The following is a 24,825-nucleotide window of genomic DNA, read 5'->3' as shown; positions in this document are numbered from 1 at the left end:
GTATATTCTTCTGTGTTGGGGTTTCCTTCTCGACTGGCGACCTCATTCCATTAATAAACATCTGTCTTTGAGGTTAATTTGTAGCTTCAATTGACAGGTTACGTGTGTCCTTGGCACTCAGGGCCTCATAAATTACGTTAATCAAGTAATAAACTCATCAGCCAAGCCCCCATACGTAACATTGGCGAGCTTGCATAGGATCTAATTCATTTAGAGAAAGAATCTGGAGAAAAAGAAAATTAATTACAATTAATTCCAAAGAGAAAAGTCAGATATTTAATTTAATGTTACTCTTCCAAACAAGGAGACAGCACAAGGCATAATAATAATAATAATAATAATAATAATAATAATAATAATAATAATAATAATAATAATAATAATAATAATAATAATAATAACAGTTAGAATACCAGTATAATTAAGAAGCTAGTGTAGGTAGGAAGGTGTGCATTGAGAGCAGCGTAATTCACAATTTACAAAATCTTAAGAAAAAGCATTCTTGCCGCATTCGGATACCGTGTGTACATTCCAGCGAAGGTTGTAGGCCGAGTTACCGTGTAATTGTTAATATTTTGCTATTTTCCCCTGCCAAGGATCAATGCATGATATTGATTTTTTTTTAAATGAGCTAGCTCGTGCACAATAACGAGCGGAGAAAGCACGCCTAACGTATCTCTCGAAGGTAGAGACAAAATTTGCGAAGTTCATTGATTTTCAAAAGTATTACCCCGTTTGTTACTCCCCGATTGGCATTAATAAAGGTTCAGATAGCGAGAATCATATCAAAACCCCATGTTATTGAAATAGCAAACGAACGGCAATAGTTAATTTTACCATAATATGCATTTTTCAGTAATGTAAACTTAGTCCCATCAGGACATCACAAATCCATTTCATTGTCTTGCTAGTGGCCACTCCTTAAGCGGACAGCATAGTTCCGCACGAGAAAGACAATAACAAAAGAAACAAGCATTGTATAGGAATTTCGTTTCCACATCCTTAACGTAAAGTCATTTGCATTGTTGGTATATTTAGAGTAAATCTGTATTCCTGCATTTGCTTAGTTCGTTTTGTGAGAGGAATTTGAGTGCTTTGTGTAATTGACTTGAGAAAAGCGTGGTTCGAAACTAGTGCATTCAGCCGCTGACACCACTTCTAGAGCCGTTGTTTTTTAATTTTTGTGCTAACGGGATTCGTCCGACATTTTGGGAGCCCTAGTTGACTGCTCCCCATGTCCGCCATCTTAAAACCTTTGTTGTTAATGTTTGTGTGACTGGTCGTTCTGCCTCAAAGCCACTTTTTGGGACTACTTCGTTTTGCGTAGTAAAACCCCCTCGCAAAATCTGAGCCAGATAGACTTCAATGGATAGACTAGGACAGGGTTCCAGACAATAGATAAAAACAAGATATAATTTAGTCAGGGAATGATAGGTCTTGGTTAGGAAATATAGATAAGTTTCTATACAAATACCCGACGTCAAAAATCATATAACAAGAACTTATAGTTTTACTCTAAATTCCTCAGTTTAGTCATCCGAACTGGCTCCCAGGAAAGTTATGATTGTTAAAAACAATCCCCTAAGGAAGCAAGACGACTTATCTGCAATTAAGAACCCTGCCAGTGTGCACGTATAAAATTTTACTTAAAATTTTCTCAGGCAGCGCAAATTGGCTGACTGAATCTCTCTCTCTCTCTCTCTCTCTCTCTCTCTCTCTCTCTCTCTCTCTCTCTCTCTCTCTCTCTCTCTCTCTCATATATTCAAGCAAGCTTCAACATAGCCTAACCGAGTGTACGTGACCTTCTTCAAGGAAAGAAGGGCCGACACCAGGACAATTAATTAAATTAAACCAAATAAAAGAAACACCTCTGTCCCACAAATAGATGAGGGCAAGTTAAGATTAATTACAGTGATAAACTGTCGGTCTCGAGTGAAGTCTTTTATCCAGACCTAAGCAGACAGTGGCCTTTCCCCCTCTGTATCTTAAGGGGGTTGTAGCACTGAGGGTACTGGGACCAGACACTCACGAGGGCCTTAAAAAGCAACCACAAATTCACTTTTCCTTCCACAGTGCCACTAATTTGCAGCACTGTCATCAACTGAATAGCTTACTTCCCTCTCTCTCTCTTTCTTTTATCTTCCCTTTCTCTTTCATTCATTTGTTACACTCTGCTGGGGTAGAGTTCATTTCCTTACATATAGCCTAGTTGGACTCAAGTAAGGGGTTCCTAGGAACTCACTGGCAACATAGTGCCACCAACCAAGCAAACTAGAAAAAAAAACAAAACCAGACAAAAGGGAACACAGCAGAAAATTCCTTCTGGTACCTAACCTGCACTAGTACCTAAGGATACTGAGTGCCACCAGTGTGACCTTTCCATGGCACACCCAACCACAGTGCCACCTTTTGAAAGGGTGCCACGTCACTGAAGGGACACCTCCTCGCTGCCTAAGTACATCCAGTCGACCCGGGTAGACGCCCTTCCCCACCAGAACCATGGCAGCAGAGAATTATAAAGCCTTCCTGGAGCTGGGGACGGCGGCAGGTCTCACTGGATTGGAACTTGCCACATGGGTCAAGGAGCAAATGGACGACGTGGCCAAGCGAGAGAAGGAAGAAAGACTCGAACGGCGGAATTATGAAGCCGAACAGAGCGTATGAAGCCAAACAGAGGCAGCTAGAAGAAGAAAGAGAAGAAAGAGAAGACAGCATGAGTTAGCTTTCAAAGAAAAGGAGCTCAAGCTGGAAAGAGCAAAAAGGGAGAATGCCGAAGCTATGGCTAGACAGCAAGCCTCCAGCCCCACACCTGCTGCACCAAATGCTCCAATCTCGACCATCTATTCCCTCATCCCCAAGTGGACTGAGGACGAGCCAGAAGCATGGATGGAGGAAATCGAGGCATTCTTCGATAACTACAGCACCACGGAGACAGAGTGGGCCTTAGTACTAGCCGAGCACATGGAGGGAAAAGTTAAGGCAGCGCTTTGCTCACTGGAGAAGAGCCAGAGAGGCAACATGGTTGAAGTTTGTAGAGTCATCATGAAGGCCTACGAAATAACCCCAGAGAAACAGAGACAGCAGTTCCGAGGTCTTACCAAGGAAGTCGGCTGGTCTTGGACTGAATGGGCCTGTCACAAGACCCAGTCTGGTACCCGCTGGTTTGACTCCTTGTCTTGCACAATGTTTGAGGACCTCTTCAATCGGACCATGCTGGAAGACCTTCACCAATGTGTGCCTGGCCCTCTTGCTGTATATCTTAATGATAAGCAGCCCACCACAGTTATGGAAGCCTGCGGCATGGCCGATTCGTGGGAAACCTTCAACCAGTCTCACAGCACATCTCAGAGACTCATTGTGCCGCCTAGCTACCTCTCAAACTCACCTCTCCCGAGGAATGGACTGCGGAGCAAGCCTACATGCACCCACTGTAAGGAGGTGGGGCACGCTAAAGCTGAGTGCCGATGCAAGCTAGGCAGTAACATGCAGCCTCGTACTACTAGCCAAAACTCCTCTCCTGCTTCATCCACTCAACCCTCTCCACCAACAGTTACTGCAGGCCATCGAGCCCCCACAAGAGGCCTGTGCAAATCCTGTGGTGCTGCCAGCCACTACAATGCTGGACATCCGGCCTGACCACATCATGTCCCCACCACCAAGTTCGTCAACCTCATTAGCACCTCATTCTCTGTGGCAGGGCTGCACAAGATCCTTTACCCCGAGAGACTGGAGACCCAGTTCATCTTGGTGGCCCCACTTTAGAGCGCCAGCCTGCCCATGACCCTTCCGGTCACAGTAGACACTGTGGCAGACATTAGCTTGATCACCAGGGCCCAAGTGCCAGCTGGTGCCATAGTTGACGAGAAAACCCGGTGGGAGATGAAGTGGATAGAGGACCACACCATTACCGTTCCCACGGTCAAGCTTCAGGTCACGACACCTTGGGGCATGCTGCCCCACCGCCTTGGCATGGTGGGTGTAATTCGGCCCGGAGTGGACTTCCTGTTGGGTCAGGACCTTCTCTGGGGAAGCCCTTCACCAACGCCACTTCGCAGCCATGCTACCTCCTCCAAGGAGGCCCCGACTGTAGGATAACCAGATAAAGACAAAGCTCCACCTTCTGCCCACCGAAGTGGTCGGCAGAAGGGACACATCCTGAACCATTCTCGGCCTAGCCCTCGCCAGTCACGAAGGGCTGGCCCACAAAGAGGTCCTCCCTCTCCCTGAAGAGACATTTAGAAGGAGCAGTACCTCTGCAGGATGTGCAAGCAGACAGGCCACTCCACAAATTGGGAGGGCTGCCCAAGTAAGCAACATCCAGCGGACACCCCCGAACAAGACTCTCCGAGAGGTTCTGATCTCCAGCTGGGGCAGGAATCTCTGCCGCAGCCAAATTCAAGTCATCTGCGAGGTATTGTACCTCCAGACCCCTTGTCAGGCATGCCTGACCCTCAACTGCTGCCAGTGCCACTTGCGAGCACTGAGCAGTGCCACGCTCCGTCTGGCATGGACGTTGAGCAATCAATTGAGAAGGATCCTGTGACGGGTCTAAATCATGAGGCGGATCCTCCTCCAGGAGATTTAGGATTCTCCACACCATTGATCATCACAACCGGAGAGCCTCCGGCACCCAACACTTCTTCTTCACCAAATATGTCCCCGGAGGATGAACCCCTGGAGGATCAAACTGTTACACCTTCTCTGGGAGACCAGGAACTGGCCTCCTCGGATGCAGAGGTCGAGATCGCTCTCGCTCCGGTTGTCGCAGCAGCCGGAGTAGGGAGCTCTCCTGTAGCTTCTGAAGTTACCCCTGACTTCATGCCCGCTAGCCCTTCTGGCCTTTCCCCAGAGTTGGGGCCCTCATCACCTCCTAAGTCTGACACCGATAGGCCTTGGAGGAACCCGAAGAAGAAGAAGAAGGGGCAGAAGAGAGCCCAGTAATTGCCAAGCCATGAGCTCATCCTGGCACTAGTGCCCCCTCGGCACAGTGCCCCATCACCTTAGAGTGATCCTGGCCCCTTGTCCAGAGGAGGTAGCCAGTGTGATCTCTTTCTCATACATAGCCTAGACCAGATTAAGTACTGTACATCAGACTAGTAACCATGTCCCTTCCACTTACCATCGAGCGGCAGTAATCACGTGAGTAGTGAAACTAAAATCAGACAATCTTAACTATTGTGAAAAGAGCTACTATGCTCATGACACGCATGGCCTAAGACCTCAGTGAGGCAAACATTTATCATGAGGCAAACCTCATGCATTAACTAGTAATTACTAATTGTGTTGAACAAAAAAAACCTTGTAATTTAGTTAGGACATTATCCCTTACGTTGGTGCTACGGTCGGGTTAGGATAGGTTAGGCTAGGGAATACCGTAGAGTGTACCACTAGGCTAAGTCTAAAACATCACAATTATAGGAGGTAGCATGTAATAACCGTAAGCACCTTCCAGTACAGTTAGAACTATGTAAAATAATGATCCAAGCTCATATCCTATCTAGGGTTAGGTAGATCCGTAGCTAGGTAGGCTACACAGAACAAATCTGCTCAGGGAAGAAGAGTAACCTCATAGAGGCGAACTGCTTGCTTAGTACAGACCTTCACTGAAAGGGAGTGAAGACCCTCTAAAGGGGGGGAGCTTTTATAAATATTCTGCTGTTCGCCCTCTATGCATTTTATTGTAGGAATATCATTCTGACAAAGACGGGGAGGCGGCTGTATCGGCCGGGTTAGTGCGGGGCATTTAAAAAAAATTAACATCTGTAGCAGGACTAGGTAGCATTAGGGGCCTAAACACATAGGGAAAGTTTTACCAAGTAACCTCTATTGACGGTGGTCTTAAGCTTCCTTGTCCCTGTTCTATGTTCGGCGAATTTTTTTACAAAATTTCAGACCCCGGGGCATAGAGACACTGCCTTCCTGCTGCCCTGTGTGTGACCGAAAGAGGTCGCAGAGAGAAATTAGTGTGCATGCAAGAAACACGCGTGTCTTGTAGTATTCACCCTCTGACTGTTTCCTTGCTATTAGTGAATTGGGGAGACAGCTATTATCAAGACTTCCGATCATCCATTGTATGCGCAAGCAACTTTCGTCCATGGTAATTTTGAAATTTTGGCTAAGTTTCGCCTATTTGATAGTATCTCTTTCTGTATTTCCAGTTCCTTTGTTTCCCCCTTCACCACCATCTAGATAAACCAGGTATCCAAGTTACCTTTATGAAGTCTAGATTAAGAATAATTTATATTGCTTAGCGAAATTCAACTATTCCCGTGAAGTAACTGGGAATTAGGGAAGGTTAAATAAGTAATTTACAGCATTTAGGAAGCCTTGTGTCTCGATCCCATTGTTCGGAAGAGGAATAGCTTTTTACCAGTGCTAACTGCATAGGATATAAACCGTTGTGTTGAAAACCTTACTGAAGCGAAGGGAAAATTGACTGCGTCCGAATTTGGGCGATTGTTCAAGTAATTTTCTAGCTAACTGTATAATTATTCTTTGTGTCGGGGTTTCTTTCTCGACTGGCGACCTTACTCCATTAATAAATATCTGTCTTTGAGGTTAGTTTGTAGCTTCAATTGACAGGTTACATGTGTTCTTGGCACTCAGGGCCTCATAAATTACGTTAATCAAGTAAACTCATCAGCCAAGCCCAGTATATATATATATATATATATATATATATATATATATATATATATATATATATATATATATATATATATATATATATATATATATATATATATATATATATATATATATATATATATATATATATATATATATATATATATATATATATATATATATATATATATATATATATATATATATATATATATATATATATATATATATGTGTGTGTGTGTGGGTACAGAAAAAGATCATTTATTAGAAAAGAAAGAATCAGTTAGCGTATTAATAGATAAGCATATAAAAGTGTAAGTATGTTGTACAATTCGGAAGGTGTATCTTAATAATCACTGTAATTTTGCCCATAACGGAATCGAATTTGATTTCGAGATAAAGATTCGGAAGGTTCTGTGAAGGACCTTTTTTTTTATCTTTTTTGATCGCGCGTTTTTTTTTTTTTTTTGCACGCGAGCTGTCCTCCATATTTGTTGTCGCACGCCTTCAAAGACAATTGGCGGACGATAATTGTCATCTTATCTATCTAGATATGCAGATTAACTTCAGTCTTCGCACAGTCTCTTTGTCATCTAAAGAGTTCTCTCTCTCTCTCTCTCTCTCTCTCTCTCTCTCTCTCTCTCTCTCTCTCTCTCATAGTTCAGTGATAGTCGTCTTAGCTCACATCCATTGAACCTTGATTTTCGATCTTGAACAAGAAGACACCTTCATATCCAGTTTTCTTTCTAGCAGTTTAGACCTGCCCACACCTTCATTTCAAAGCTGAATTTTCTTATATGGCATTACAGTAAGGTTCCCTTAGCATAAATACCCAATTTCAAATCATCAAACTTTTTTTGATGGGAGCCCTACGTCACAAAAACTATCATATCATATTAACTTTCCCCTCTGTTTTGGAATCCTGCCATTTCCTGTAGTCCTTGCATGTTCATGTGTGCTACTGAAAACCCCCATGACGGGATAATCATATAGTTTAGCAAAAGGAAAATTTACTATCTACTACTCTGGTGGATTTATCACGAGAAAACGACAGATTCCATCAGGGGAACCAGCCACCAATGGCAGGCGATGTTGCATCTGTCAAGTCAGAGCCGAAACAACCGTCATCGGCAGAAATTCACGACTCGAATGCTGCCCGTTCCCAGGTGTGAGCTCCATTCAACATTTCCAGGTTCAGAGTTGAGAATGGGCGCGGGAGTGAGGGGAAGTAACTTTATGCAAACTTCTGCCTAATTTGCAAGGTGTCTGGAGCTACCATTTTATGCACATTAAAGTCCTTGCGAATAATTTGCGATGGTTTTGCCACAAGGCTTCATAAAATTTTGCATTCTTTATGTCATAATAAAGCCTCTCATAATAATTTGAATATAATAGAATGGAATATAAAATTTAGGCCAAAGGTCACTTAGGTCATTCAGCGGTGAAAGAGAAATTCAGAGTTAGGAAGAGAAACTTGAACGGAGGTACAGTAAAAGGAATAGAAGGGATTGCAGACAGGAATGCTGTAAAACACCTTAAGTAATGCCTACAGTGCACCGCGTGAGGTGCACTGACGGCACTACCCACCTGCGAAAGTAGAATATCACTATAATTAATTTTCTATAGTGCTATATAACAATACTGGTGTAAGGAGAAAGGAACAGATGTTTGACAGCAGCCAGGTGTCTATTTGCACAAGATTTTAGTTTCCCAAATTCATTTCTAGTTATAATAAAAGCTTTCAGCGCAAGTTTGTTGTTCTCTCTGACAAATGGTGCGAAAAGATAGCAGAGCCAAAGAGTAAACTTTTGGAAATAAATTTAGTCATTAGAAAGATAATAACGTATGCAACTACTGAAGCGTTTAACAAACACTTTCACCACCACAGAGAAATTTTGATTTATACACTATGAAGAACATAATAAAAGTCATTACAGGAATTTCTAGACCCAGTAAAAAAGAGGTGCAAATCTGATATGGAATTGACGAGACGACCAGAATTACTAACTAATTTTGTTTCCCTAATTTTGAGGTGATGTAAGATGCATATATTAGCTCTCACTTCCAAACAGGTCTCTGTTCGTAAAGCTGCTGCTCAGTTGTTATTCCACGGATGTTCTGTCGGCCGTGTTTTCCGGAGTGATTGTCTCTGCACCTCAGATTAATACTTGTTAGACTTCGAGAAGACAGCAGGCAATCAACCCAATTATATATATGTGTGTGTGTGTGCGCGTGCGTGCGTGCGTGTGTGTGTGTATGTGCGTGTGTATACATTGCAGAGTTCAAACCGAAAGATACGAGACTGCACGCAGCAAGCTTTATCCTACAGCAAATGTGATGACGGATACGCTGCTTGAAATGAGCCTGTTTGGGATGTTCAGAAAACGCTGAAGAAGGCAAAGAATTCTTCATCTTATATTTGAATTCTTTGAAAGACAGATCGAAGCTTGGATCCTTGAGTTAGTGACTTCCTCATAACATCTGTGGAGCTTTAAAGCTTGAAGTACGTAAAAATGGTGCAGCTTAGAAGTTCTCGATGGAAATGCACTAAGTCACTGGTTGTCAACCTGTGGGCCATGGGCAGTTCTGGGGTGGGGGTGGCATGCCAAGGACATCTTCAAAACAGTATTTAAAAAGATGAAAAATCATTTACAGTAAATGCAGGCCAGTGCTTTCTTTCAGAAATGAAAATGTATAACTAATAAAGCGTTCTCAAAAATTATTCCATAAATGAAAATGTAAAACTAATAAAGTGTTCTGAAAATGGTTTAGAATAATTCTATTGTCATCACTACACAGTTCTGAAGGGCAGTGGGCCATGAGTATTTAGGGATGCCAAAAATGGGTCATGGGCACCAAAAGGATGAAAACCACTGCTGTAAGTAATATCTGTAAAACAAGATGAGTGGAAATGTCTTAAAATGGAACTGGGATGAATAAAAAATGGAAATAAAAGCCAGGTCATTTGCTAGAGCAGTGTTTCTCAACCTTTTTACCTCAGGGCGCATCTATGAATTAACAGAAACTTTGGGGCGCACCTTTTGATTTTAATATGGACAGAATACTTATGAAATTTGAATATATTGTGAAGTTTCAGACACTTTAGATTGCTGGTACGGTGATACTTTCTTCCCGAGACGATATTTTACTTTTTTTTTGTGCATAGCGTTCAAGCATATTTTAGAATATGTGTTTTTTTTTTACATGCTGCATATTTTTATTTTCTTTTGTCTTTTTCCTCACTTATTTCCTTTGGGGCTGCTTTTCCTGCTAGTGCCCTCGGGTCCTTAGCAGTTGGGGTCCATAGTCTGTATACTAATAATAATAATAATAATAATAATAATAATAATAATAATAATAATTATGATTATTATTATAATTTGTAGTAGTAGTAGCAGTAATGGGAAAATAATAGATATGTATTCTAAAATAACCATTTATTTTTTAGATATTACATTCTGCATTTAAGTATCCTAATGAGAAACCTGTGCTTGATGAGAATTAGCAATTTTGTGAATGTTAGGCCTTATATGTGATAAACAAACTCTCAACTCTTCATCAATAGATTTATCTACTTGTACATTTAATGTTAGTTAGTACGGAAAACCCTTGTTCACAAAGATAAGATGTGGAAAACTGCAATAAAACCGTTAATGCCTTGTTAGCTATTGAAGGATATTCTTCTTTAACTGAAATCCAAAACTGATCGATGGGCACCTCTTTATGCTTGATCTTTAATCCCCGATCAGTAGATATAGCGGCCAGCTCTTCCTCTTCTGTTAACGAAAAGCCAACGTCCTTGGTAGAAATATCAATGAAAGGGTTGCGAATCCAGTCGTACTGCTCGGTGTTTATTGAAGGAAAGTAATAATTCAGATTACCTTCCTGAGTCACTAAATGATCCACTATTAAAGGAATTAAATCGTCTGAATAGCCTTTTCTCAGCAAAGGAAACATTTCCAAACAGCGTGAACTTGCTTTTCTTTTCCAAATCATTTTTTTTTTTTTGAATGCTTTGATTCTGTCGGTAGATGAGAGAAGATTTTCATTTCCACTTTGCATAGACATGTTCAGATTATTCAAGTGTTGAAACATATCAGTCAGATATTCCAATTTTGATGTCCAAAACTCACATTCAAAAGCCCACAAAATTTACTTTTATCTTTTTTTTTTTTTTTAAATGCCAATAGTTCTTCGCGAAGTTCAAGCGCACGACAGAGTACCTTTCCTCTTGACAACCATCTCCCTTCTGTGTGCAATAGCAAGCGAGCGTGTTGTGAATCCATGTTTTCACAAAGTTGTTCAAGTATACGAGCCTTTACTGGTCTAGTCTTGATGAAATTTACCATTTCGACAACTTGATCAAAAACTTCTTTCAATTTAATACCCAGTGTTTTTGCCATCAAGACCTCTCTATGCAAGAAACAGTGAGTTGTTATTATCTTGGGATTCTTTTGCTTTACAAATGATGCAAGACCTTTAATGGAACCCACCATTGATGGAGCTCCATCAGTACAAATACCAACACACGACTCCCAGGATAAATTCCATTTCTCAAAATAACTATTCAAAATAAGGAAAATATCTTCACCTTTAGTAGTGGTAAGCAGTTCCTTGCAACAAAGATACTGATTTACTATTCTATCCCCATCAATAAAGCGAATAAAAGCCAGTAGTTGCGCTTTGTTACTATGTCTGTTGATTCATCAACTTGTAGCACAAAGTAGGCTATGCATCCTGAAGTTGATCCTCAATATCGGTAGACATTTCCAGAATACGTCTATGAACAGTAGCCTATCATTTGATAGTGGAATTTTACTTAATTGTTTCTCTGCATCATCTCCTAACATATACTGTATAGTCTTGACCATCTTTGTGCAAGCGGCCAAAATAATAGATTCAGCATGAGTACCGTATGTGACTTCATCTTTACGGCAATCATTTCCGATACTTCATAAGATGCAATTTGAGCTTTGTCAGACAACGTTACTCTACTTTTGAAAGCAAATGCTTTGCATTGTTTGTTGCTCAAGTAGTCTTTTGAAATAATTTACGTCTTTTCCTTGAAGACTGCAATGCGATGTTTGAAAATGTTACTTAATTTACTAGGAAGCATCGACTCAATTGAAATTTTGCAACCACAAACCAAACGCAATGGGAGAGGCTGATTTTCATCTCCAGTCCACGTGAAGCCAAAACTTAAATAACTTTTGTCGTAGTTCCGATTAGGTCTAATCTTAATTTTCTTAGCTGGACACTTCACTTCACTCGAAACGGTTTCATTATTAGAATTAAGTTCCTCACTGGTGCGTTTCTTGCTTAAAAATCTGTCCATTTTATGGGTAGTCCACCTGGTTTTCTATTATATAAAAAAGTCCACGAATTATGATTCACTGAGTATCTTGAACGAGACTTTTGAAGAGTAATGTAGCAGCAGTTAGGTATGATGGTATCTACTGACTGACTGACCAGAATCGCAGATGCCCTTGCTTTTAAACAGGACTCGGAGGTCATCGTCACGAATCATAAAACCGCTTTGACATGTCAGCCACCATATGGTGAAGTCATTAACCTGGATTATAAGTCACTAACCTGGATTGCTGCACTGGTTAATTCTATAGCCAACCGACCTCAAGGAAAACTGGGTATTAGCTATGTCCTTTCATCCACTGCACTGACCATATGGTGAATTCATTAACCTGGATCCACAAATCTGGATTACTACACTAGGTTAGGCTTAGTTTATTCTGGTATCTGGCCTCAGGAAAATTTAATATTATTCCTGCTTTGCTTTTATGATTGGAAATCAGAGATTAAGAGTGACAGGCAGCTACTGTGGCTGAGAATCGATGGAAAATGCAGGAACTTAAGAAATTATGTTAACAGAAGAATATACTACTCTTCATCACAACAATTCTACAATATAATATTCAAGTATCAGAGAGAAAGAGAGAGAATCATGAAAAAGAAAGTAAAAAAATCTACCAAGAGTAATAAAAGATTAAGATTGTCAGTCCCATTTCAACCACGAATGAGACTGAAGATTTCGTAGAACCAGTCAAAAAGTACTGGAAAAAGGACTGGTTCTTAACACATTTTTTTTATGGAAATTCATATATCGGCAATAAAAATATTATTTTTTTAAATATTTTTCCGATACTGGGATTAAGGATGAAATAATTAAGAATATAAGTTTTCATTTAGCAATGAATTTTGCAAAGCATAAAACAAGCACATAAACTTATGAGAAAGGTGTTCGTGAAAGGAAAATGTGTCCAGTAGCCTTAAAAAAAAAAAAAAAAAAACACTGACGGTTGTCATTTTCGGCTAAGCAACTACTAAGAAGATTAGCAGGATAGAAATTTATAAAGAAAAGAGGCCAGTAATGACGTATTTAAAGGCCCAAAGAAATGAAAGGGAAAGATCAAGGAATTTACCTTACTTTCCTCCTCTCTCTCTCTCTCTCTCTCTCTCTCTCTCTGAGAGAGAGAGAGAGAGAGAGAGAGAGAGAGAGAGAGAGAGAGAGAGAGAGAGAGAGGCCAGTAATGACTGATTTAAACCTCCAATGAAATGAAAAGGAAAGATTAAGGAATTTACCTTCCAGTTTAAAATGTCAAATATCGGAGACTTGACTCAGACATAGAAACACATACTCGGTGTCTGCAAAATTTATGAAAATAATAACAGATATTTCAAACATTAGAATATAATTTTCCTATTCCTTGGGGCGCACCTGAGCACCTCACGGGTGCGCCTGGGCGCACAGGTTGAGAAACGCTGGTAGAGGGTCACTTAGTGGAGAGCCTCCCCTGACTATAGAATCACACTCAGTCACAAGGATACCCTGGGAAGGTGAATGTGCCATTTGTCAGAAACCAAATTCCAAAGCAAGGTACTATGTTGCTCTAGGCAGACTCTTGCATTTAATATTTGCTAAAGGATTACACGAGAATGTCAACAATACAAGATGGGTGTAAATTCTTTAGTAGAAAAAAGTGAGCAATAGAAAGTTGGAAAACAAATCTGGAGAGAGACACTTACACAGAAAACTATTAGAACTCCTCACATTTTCAACGTGGTGCCTCCAGAGGGCGTACGTTTCCGGCTCTCCTCAAGTATTTTGGAATGACTTTGGCCACGACAGACGACTAACAACCAGATGTCTATCTCATTGCTTTGATCAACAGAGAAACTATTGATTTTCAAGGAACGGGTCTAAATCTCTTCTGCAGTTTTCTGGGATCAACTCATGAATTTTGTTGGTGGCGAAAGGATATATATATATATATATATATATATATATATATATATATATATATATATATATATATATATATATATATATATATATATATATATATATATATATATATATATATATATATATATATATATATATATATATATATATATATATATATGTATACACACATATATATATACACACACACACACTAGCTGGACCAACCTGGCGCGACCTGGAAAAATTCTAAATAAAAACCTACGGGTAGGCCCGTTAAAACTCTGAATACCAGTCTACGGGCAGAGGGTAGGGGGAGGGGGGAGGAGGAGGAGGAATATGGTAATAGGAGGGGGAAAGGGGAACGAAGTGATAAGATAGAGGAGGAGGAGGTGGAATGGGAAGGAGAGGGGAAATGCAGGGGAAGCAGAAGGGGAAGGTGGAGGTGAGGCAGATGGGGGTGTGAGTGGGAGAGGAGGGGAAGGGAGGAGAAAAGGATAGGGTACATTCATATATATACATATACAAAAATACAAAAATACAATATATATATATATATATATATATATATATATATATATATATATATATATATATATATATATATATATATATATATATACATATATATATATATATACATATACATATATATATATATATATATATATATATATATATATATATATATATATATATATATATATATATATATATATATATATATATATATATATATATATATATATATATATATATATATATATATATATAGCCACGTTGATTGCCCGCTGAATTCTCGAAGTCTACAAAGTATTTATCTGAGGTGCAGCGACAATCGCTCCTTAAAACACTGGCCCAAGAAACGTCTATGGCATAACCATTGATCAGTGGTTTCACAAATAGAGTTCAGCTTGGAAGTGAGAGCTATTTTTACGTATCTTACATCGCCTCAAAATTAGGTGAACAAAATATGGAGGTGTACATCATGCAGAACCCAGTTTGAGGTTGTAATTCTGTTCTCCTCAACAATTCCATATCAGAATTACGCGTCTTTTGGACAGGTCGGAAAATTATGTTCTTCGTACTAAAGCAATCAAAATTTGTCTATGGTTGTGATTAATATTCGCTAAACTCGCCAGTAGTTACATACGTCATTATATTTCTAATAAATGAAATTGTTTCCAAAATATACTCTTTGGCTCGAGTATCTTTTCGCACCTGTTGTCAAGTAAAACGATAAAATTGCATTGAATGCTTTTATTACACGAGAACTAAAAAATGCTCAGGGAAAACCAAAATCTTTGCAAATAAACGCCTGGTTGTTATCGAAAGCTTTTTCCTTCATTCTTAAATCGATGTTCATCTGTTACACTACAAGAAATGAATTGATAGTGACAGTCTACTTTAAATTTATAGTTTTAAGAAAAGTGAGGCAAAACCAAGGCAGTTGACATAAAAGTGCTTCGACGTGCGTGCATAAAAATGGAACCTCTAGACACTTTACTTACAGGATAAGAATTTCCTATAGTTCTTCCGTCACAAAAATCATCGCCATTCCAAAAACGAGCGTAACTGAAGTCGCTGATCAAAGTCCTGGTCTCCCTCGCGTTCTTCTTCTTCCCGTGCGCTCAACCCTCAAATCGGGAAGGCCGGCTGCGATCCACCTATCAGCAAGGGCAGCACCTGATTATGATAGAGCAGAAGCAGCATCGGCGGTCTGGATTAATGTTGCCTTTCCCTGGAGCTTGTCGCTTTGCTCGCGATGGGTCGGCCAGGGCCGAGAGCAAATGGGGTTCCTGTTGGAAACGTAAATTGTAAGTTTTCCTTATAGTCAACAGAGTGATTGGTTAGAAATATAAGTTTCTATATAGTTTACAAGAATGCGAGAGGATTACCGAAATGGTGGTATTCCAAAACGACTTGAAAGCTGAGTATTTTATAGCTATGGTGACCCAGAGTTCCAGCCATTTAGAATCGAATATAAGTACCTAGAAGGCTTGACTATTGGTGAATATAAACGAAACCGTAGCTATGAAAAGCGACTTCTGTCACTGAAGAATAGAGGGGGCTGGGAATGGGGGAGGGTGATTACGAGGGGAAAAAAAAATCATGGTCCGAACAGTCCCCCGTACTCAATGGGCCTTGCTGAGACTCATCCGTTTAGCAATAGTAACGAAGCACAAGGAGCAGTTTCAAAGGCAAATCCCATCTATTACTGCTACTACTCACGCACTGAGGGAGAGCACAGATTAGATACTGCTTTTTCCTCCGACACTTCCCTGCATAGGCCTGATTCAATTGAAGGTTAGTTCAAAAGACGCGGCTTGGCAATTTGTTCTTTTTAAAAGATAACTGCAATAGTTTTAGCAAAACGCTTTTATCAGAATTACTCTTTTCGTATTGAATTTCAAATTTTATTGTTGTCATTATTGGGCTACTTATACTATCCACACATCCTTAAAAACCATGCCAAGAGTTTATTCGCTTGATCAGCAGATTTGAAAATCATTTCGTGGACAATAAGGCTTCCTCATTTCTGTTTAAGAAACTGAATAGGTTATCTGACACGCATACTTTCAGACACAGAAGCGATGAATGAAAAGTTATCCTAACCCAACAGAAGCAGTGAACTGCACACTTCCTTTATCTCGCAGACTTTGTTGATATCTATAAGACGAACACTTTCCTACTTTCGCTCTCATTTCGACTCATGGAAAAACAAAGGGATCTATTTTGAACTTACGTCTGCTAGTTGAAGAGCAGGTAATGCCTCAGTGTAGAAACAGAAGGCCATCGCCACCAACAGAAGAGACAAGATGTAGATCTTCATTGTGGATAAGACTTGGTTTTTCTTTAACCAATTTAAGCCGAAGCAAGAAAACCTGAAAAAAGTAGCCAGAATAGTGTTTTATTTTCCTCGATCGATAAAAAATATATATATTTTTTCTATTCCTGAACCAAATGTAGGTTCTCTTAAATCAGGACGGAAGAAACAGCTCATCAAACAAACAAAGATAATTGGAGTAAATAAACAACACAGTTATGAGGTGCCCTCTGTCGGCAAATATTCAATTTATAAAAGGTGAATCATTTATGTTTTGAAATAATGAGACTAAGCTGAATAGAGAGATGAATTGGGCCTTCTGTATTACTGAACTAAATCACCCATGCTTCCAAAAGCTTATATAATAAAAATAAGATTCAATCTAAATTCAAGAAATTTTTGCTAAATTTGTCATGCTCCTAAGGAACAACTGAACAGAAGGCCATCTACTGTATACACGGAACTATTATGGTCTTTTAATAACATACTGTATTCAACAAAAAATTCTAAGCCCTTAGTGTATTATTAACGTTCAACAATATATATATATATATATATATATATATATATATATATATATATATATATATATATATATATATATATATATATATATATATATTATATATATATATATATATATATATATATATATATATATATTATATATATATATATATATATATATATATATATATATATATATATATATATATATATATATATATATATATATATGTGTGTGTGTGTGTGTGTGTGTGTGTGTGTGTGTGTGTGTGTGTGTGTGTGTGTGTGTTTGAAAGCAAGCAAGAATAGAAACATACAAACAAGATCTTTGATGAAGTTATGAACCTCAGAAACGATCTATTCAAGAACAGCATTCACGACCTACCTCAGACGACAGAACATACCTGAATACACCTTGAATTTGGTTGACAATACAGAGGACAAAATACTGTATAAGTCCAGTGAAATATACATTTTCATTATAAGCTTAAACCATCATTTTACAGACGCCGGTTCATTTTGTCTGGGTGACTGATGCGCGTAGGCACATACAGTGATAATTTGCATCTACAAAACCTGAAAGAAATTTTGAAACTCTTCTATAATCACAGTAGCAGACTGTCATTAGTATATGACAAATAATAATTTGACTTCCTTTGAGTTGTAATATTTACAGAATGAGTGCTAATGAAAATTTACAACTGGCGATAACAAACATATTGTTAAGTTCACAAAATGCCCAATGCAAGTACAGTTTCTGCGCCATCCTGACGTATATTCATTTTCATCAGCGAAAAGATTTTCTGCTTTACAGTATAAATCAATGCGTTTGACATCAAATTTCGCCAAAAAACTTTGAATACTTTCGTATAGCACAAGTATGCTAAGTTCATTATTTGTATTTTATGATTTATTATGCTATTAAATTTTTGTTATGTAAAATCAAGAGAAAAAGCTATCTAGCTGATCAAGTAGAGAAAAAGAAAGAATAAACGAGAATTAACAACAAGAGAAAACTAACGATTTACTTCGAAAAATACGGTGATAACGAATACAACGATAACAAGAACGGTATATATAGGTAACAACTGTAAGTAAAGAAACGGAGTAAAACCAAGAACTTGCCTTCTCTGGGCTGTAAGCTTCTTCTTGCCCTGCTGCTTTCTTGACGTTCTGGCTCTTCTCACGACTTTATATAGGCAAGTAGCTCCTCCCCACTGCATGGAGGGGCGGGAGTGTTGCTGCACGTAGCCAGTGAGAACATTTTGTTACACATGGGCATTCCCAAACATGGGATAATTTACCAGTCTTGGGAAGATGTAATGATTGGCCTCTGTGACGTCACCGAAGCTTTTTGCTTAGCGCAAGTGCGGGCGTTTAGATATGCAAAATTATTCAGAAAGTACGTCTTAGTATCTATTTTGACAAAAGCCTACATAAAAAGAGAGAACTTTTGTAGTCTGTAAAACATAACAAATGCGCCACGTAAATTCCTTCTAGGATAAAAGGTAATTATACTTCGTCGCCATAATCAAGGGCGTTTAATTAAAGCTAAGTTTTGACCCACAACATCTACTGGACAGATTCTTTTGAAAATCGCAGTGGAGTTTATAGATGCTAATGAGAGAATATCTCTCACTAAATTTCATTGCTCTTGAGTAAAAATTACGGAAGTTATAGAATTTTTTTTTATTTTTTTCAAGATTGTTTGAATTAATGTGACTTTTTAACTACTTGAGATATATGCTTGAAATTTGCAATATAGAATACTTAGGGTAGTGTCAAACAATTAGTTGTTTAATTTTTTATATTATGGAAAGTTTTTACTTTTGTTTAAAAAAATTAATTTAAAAATTATATATATACAGTATATATATATATATATATATATATCTATATATATATATATATATATATATATATATATATATATATATATATATATATATATATATATATATATATATATATATATATATATATATATATATATATATATATATATATATATATATATATATATATAAAAGAAATATGCGACGACTAAATCCTTAAGACACGTTTCAAGCACACAATGCAATTTACCCAACTAAAATAACTTCAATATTAATGGAATTATATCACTCTAAATGATAAAAAGTTAAAACAGAGAAAACGGCCTTTAAAGATAAACAACCCTTTCAGTGTCACTGGTCTCTTACCTTGCGTTGTCACTGGTCTTATGAACAAAGTCAGAATTACACAACATATTTTAAAACAATACATAAAAGTATTCGCAATTGCTCTGAGAAGACCAATAGATTGCATCAGAGGAAATATCTTAATCATATATCGTGCATATACATAAATAAATAGATTTATCTTATGCACAGCTTCTTGCCGGGTAATCAGATTCGGCCCTTGATCACCTTCCACTTTTCTCCAGTAATAGCAAAGTTGCTACTAAAGAAATAGGGATATTGACTACATACATTCCTATATATATATATATATATATATATATATATATATATATATATACATTATTAGGTATCATTTTCAAACTCAAACTCATTGAGGCCAAGTTTTAACTAAAAGGCTGCTTTGTAGTTTTCACATGACTCTTCTTCATGTTTCCTTTTCTGTCCATTCCTTGTCCCAGTGATTCTTCTCTTTTCAAAAAACCCCAGAGTTCTTCTTCCATACTCTGTTTGCCGAAGTCCTAGCTCATGTAGCTTTAACTCGTCACCATAGCCAAAGGTGTGATGTAGGACAGTCACTCTTGCTGCAAATAGAACCTTATCTAAAATGGCAAATTTTGTTTTCCTGCATTTGTTCCAAAGTTTATTGTGAAAACTCTCATTTCCATTCTGGGCTCTCCCACGAAGACATCGTGCAAGGAATGCAGGTTCTGTTAAATCTTTAGAAGAGTCTCCATCACTGACCATAACCTTGTATCTCATTTTATTTATTTCAACTGATCTTTGCCACATTGTTGTAGCAGCATGTGACTCCATGTTACCTGAAGTGCCAGAGTAATTCTTAGTGCAAGGCTTATCTTCCACATGCTTCTTCTTCCAGGCTGCAAATTCCTCTTCAGCCATTGTCATCTTCTTCACTCTTGACTCTCTTATAGCACAAGCATGATAATGTGTGGACATGCTTGGGCACAGGACTACAAAGTCGACAATCCCTAATTTCATTTCAATGACAAATAAGCACCAATTTTTTACCTATGTCCTCTTGTCAGCCATGTAGCATCAAAACTGACATTTATGTCTAACACTCCTTCTTCATCAGGAAGTATCCGTTCGTCCTCATAGCAACTGCATCCAAACAACATCCTCTCAACTTCATATATTTATCACTTATTATAAATGGCTTTTTGATGCTTGTCATAAACACTGGGTGCAAAAGTCGGTAGCCTAACACTGCATTCTGCCTCATAAGCAGGTGCGGATTTACACTGAGGCTAATGAGGCTGCAGCCTCAGGCGCCGGGTACTCAGGGGGGACTCCCCGGTGAGGCGATGATTAAAAAATAAATCAATAAAATAACTGGCAATAGTACATTCACGAGACTTGGCAACCCTGGCCTGTGTACGCGTTCAATTCATGTCAGCTGGGTGCAGCGACATGGTTGAAGCCGTTGAGCCTTGAGGTAGTGGTGTGGTGTATGTAGTATGATGCATGGTGTAAGTCAGACCTGTGCAACCTTCGGCCCACGGGACGCATGCGGCCCTCAAAGGCTTTCATTGCGGCCCTTTCTCCTAAAAATATGTAAGCTATAGTGCGGCCCTCAGAGAGAGAGAGAGAGTACCAACTAGAGCCCACAGAAAGTTTGACTAAATTCATATTCTTGTGTACCAGTTTCACCAATTTTTTTCTATTTCGTTCACTAAGGTACATATTTTAATTATATTAGAACAGAAAATAACATATTACTTGAAATTTTTAATTATTAGATTGAGTGATCCTTGGCTGTCTGTCTATGAGTCTGACACGTATGACTCACGTACTGTCGCTCAACTTTGTAATGGAATTACCTCTTTTTTTTTAATACAGGATGATACAGCATAATGGATCAATCGTTCAATATAAATTAAACGCAGAAACTAACTACTACTGTTCATATCGAAACATGTACTAAAACAAAATATGATAAATGTGTACGTGTCTGTTAAAAAGGCCTCTGACCTGAAATAACCTTGGGCCCCAAGTACTGCTAGTCCGCGCCTGCTCATAAGGCCACTATTCCCACTGTCATTTATCATATTTCAATAATCCATACGTATGTAAGTGTCTGTCAGTTCCTTCTTCGATCCATCAACAATAGCAGTAACAGGTGGATCTTCATACATCATTTTGAAACACGAGGAACACTTCAATATAAAAGTAGCATCACTGTTTTCTATCTGCTATTTCTAGTTCACAAGAATTTTCACATTTGTCACGAAAGTTGTATTTTCTGCCAACTTATTGAGTCTAACTAGTGTCAACAGCACAATTCCTTCACCTTTTAATTCAGTTAATTTCACCCATTCAGTATAAAGTAAACGTTTCTCATGTGGAGCGGCCGGTTTGGTTGGAGATGAGGCTGGGGGAGTGATGGCGTTACTTGTCTGGGAAATGCCAGCTGTTGTTTTTCCAGCTCTTATTTTTGTTAGCTGCAAGGCACGAGCCTTCTGTGCTTGTTTAAATTTCTTAAGACGCATTTCAGATCCTAGTTTATGGAATAAAAACGATATATACCACGAAAACCGAAAGCACAACACTGGGTGGTAACAGGCTCTCCCTTTCCGCATGGCCGAATCTCGTGACTGTTTTTTGAATTCATCAACCAGAAGATCAAAATTATACATCTTACCTTTTTCTGATTGCACTCTCACTCGTTTACCCACACTAGGTGACATAGGCCTAGGCCTAGGTTTCAATAAAAGCAAGTCTTGCTCTTCATCTTGGCCTAGATGTTGATCTTCATGTTTCTCTTGTTCATTAAGCTCCATTTTGTCTTCATTCGTAGATTTTTGTGCCTTCGTAGGTGCTCTTATTCTTGGGTTCATCCTCCTTAATTGTGTTATCTTATCCTTGCGCAGGGGCCGCTAATCTTCTCTCACTGACCAGTATTGTCACTTGTCCTCGTTGCCGTACGTCGTACCAACGTATTGTACACCCTTTTACGATCGGTTTATAAATAAAAGGCGAAATATCTTAATATTTGCCAGCATTACCCCACAACCCGCGATGTGAGTTATAGAGCACATTTGGAAGGTTTCATTGTTTGTGGTAATTTTCGAATTATTTGGTAAGAATGATTAGGGTCAATGCATACAGTCAAGCATACAGGTTCTGATAAGCATTAAAAGAGCGAAAAATCGTAAGATTTTGGAATATGAGTTAAACATTCAGAAAAATTCTCCTAACGTTTGGCAAAACTCTCCGAGAGTTCCAAAGTGAAATTCCAACTGTATTTTTATTTAATTGTTTTATATATATTATACATCACTCGCTCGTGTCACGTGCTCGCAGTGCGTAGTAAACAGCCTGTAGTACTTGACAAGATGGTTTTTTCTCGATCTTTTTTTTTTTTATATATATATTTCGTAAATAGACTATTTGGTAACTTATCATCACCGCAGGTAGCTGAGGGTGTGCATGCACTGGCAAGGCCCTCGGGCACAAGATTCGATGTCATCGACCTTCTCTCGAACGGTACCTCTGCTTTGCAGGAAAAAAAAATAAAAGTGGTTTTTTCCTTATTCCTTTGTAAGTTGTCGTAGGCAGTTGTAAACTTCGCAAGACGTTAAAAAGGTTTCTAAACCTTCAGAAGAAGCTAAAGATTTGAAAGGTGTAACAGGATTAAAACCTCAAAGCAGTTGCGCTATGAATCAATTGTTAGGAGAGGGTGGAAAGTAAGATGTTAGGAAGAGAATGTGAACGGAGGCACAGTAAAAGGAATAAAAGAGGTTGCAGACTGGAACGCTGCAAAACACGTTAAGTAACGCGTACAGTGCACAGCGTGAGATGCACTGATGGCTCTACCCACCTGCGAAAGTAGAATATCACTATAGTGATTTTTTTATAGTGTTACATAACAACACAGGTGTAAGGATAAAGGAATAGATGTTTGACAGCAGCCAGGGGTCTGTTTGCACAAGATTTTAGTTTCCCAAATGCATTTCTAGTTATGATAAAAGCTTTCAGTGCAAGCTTGTTGTTTTCTCTGGCAAATGGTGCGGAAAGATAGTAGGGCCAAAGAGTAAACTTTGGGAAATAATTTTAGTCATTAGAAAGATAATAACGTATGCAACTACCTTAAGAGCTTAGCAAACACTTTTCACCACGACAGAGAAATTTTGATTTATACACTTTGAAGATATATATATATATATATATATATATATATATATATGTGTGTGTGTGTGTGTGTGTGTGTGTGTGTGTTTATACACTCCAGAGTTCAAATCTAGAGATACGAGACTGCATACAGCAAGCTTTATCCTACAATAAATGGGATAACGGACACGCTGCTTGAAATGAGCCTGTGTGAGATGTTTAGCAAACACTGAAGAAGGTAAAGAATTCTTCATCTTAGAAATGAATGATTTGAACGAAAGGTCGAAGCTTAGACCCTTGAGTTGGTGACTTCCTCGTAAGAAGGGAAATGAGATTCGCACTTGTATTGTGTGGGAGAGATGCTTCCACATTTTCATGCTGCAGGACATCTATATTATGCCAAAGCAGCACAGATCAATTGGCAGCAAATGACTGAACTTTCAAGTACAATGCCAGAAGAAGAACATGAACAACTGGCCATGAATGGAGTTTTCACAGTGCGTCGGAGCAATCATTACTGATCTGGAACATGGAGTGATATGATAATCCAGTAGTTTCTGATGAAGGGATTTAAATCTTCTGGAGGACTTACGAATGGCACGGGCATTACTGAAAGTGCTTTGGCGCAGTGGATAAAAGCAATGCCAGCAAGCACACAAATTTGTGAAGCAGTGGAGAACTTTACTGATGTATCCTCTGCAACAAGTGAACAGCATGTTGAATTACGAGACTCGCGCCAAATTCGTGATGAGAACCATTTACAGATGATGAAAAACTGGCTGAAATCTCACTCTGCATTGCAAGAAACATTTAGTGGATTAGCATCTCTAGGAACAGGAATAATTGCTGAAGATTCGGTGAACTGTGACTCAGCAAAATCAACTGGCTTGAAAGAAATGTATGATGTGGTTGGCAAAAATTTCTCAGATATATACCTGAAACGGAAGAATATATACCTGAAACGGAAGAATACAGTGCGGTCAACATTAGTAATGACAAATGGACTTAAAGTTCGCAATGACATTGTTGCAGTGAACTCTCAACATCTGTTCAACAGAATTATGTGTGCTGAAAGATGATGATCAACTAGCCAATTATATGACCTATGAGCTGGCCCCTAAGCTTCCTTTACTGTTTGATGACATCTCAGGAAACAAACCAGCATTAGCAAATACAGTATGCTGGAATCTTGTGGACCTTGGAAAGGATTAGTTGCAGATGAATATATGTATGTCGTGGATGGAGGTCATCTCCTTCATAAAGTTGTGTGGCCAAGGCCAGCTATGTGCCCGGATATTTTTCAAGCCTA

At 38.6% G+C, this 24,825-nt stretch overlaps 1 protein-coding gene and 1 long non-coding RNA gene across 3 annotated transcripts in view; one reads left to right on the top strand and one right to left on the bottom strand.

The window, feature by feature from the left end:
* The window catches only part of LOC136843755 (putative neural-cadherin 2), a 304,092-nt gene that overhangs the window by 212,878 nt on the left and 66,389 nt on the right, over positions 1–24,825 (top strand).
* LOC136843756 (uncharacterized) lies at positions 14,648–18,770 on the bottom strand. 2 transcript variants are annotated; one of them, XR_010854665.1, is made up of 3 exons: positions 17,588–18,770; positions 16,615–16,753; positions 14,648–15,667 (listed from the first exon to the last, which is right to left on the bottom strand). It is a non-coding gene; the product is annotated as an uncharacterized lncRNA (long non-coding RNA). The 2 variants fall into 2 exon arrangements; XR_010854664.1 differs by having other exon boundaries at positions 17,607–18,722.

This window comes from Macrobrachium rosenbergii, chromosome 12 (genome assembly GCF_040412425.1).
Source record: "Macrobrachium rosenbergii isolate ZJJX-2024 chromosome 12, ASM4041242v1, whole genome shotgun sequence".
NCBI classification, from domain to species: domain Eukaryota; kingdom Metazoa; phylum Arthropoda; class Malacostraca; order Decapoda; family Palaemonidae; genus Macrobrachium; species Macrobrachium rosenbergii.
Note: the sequence above shows the minus strand (reverse complement) of the source record. Positions and strands in the feature narration are given on the sequence as shown.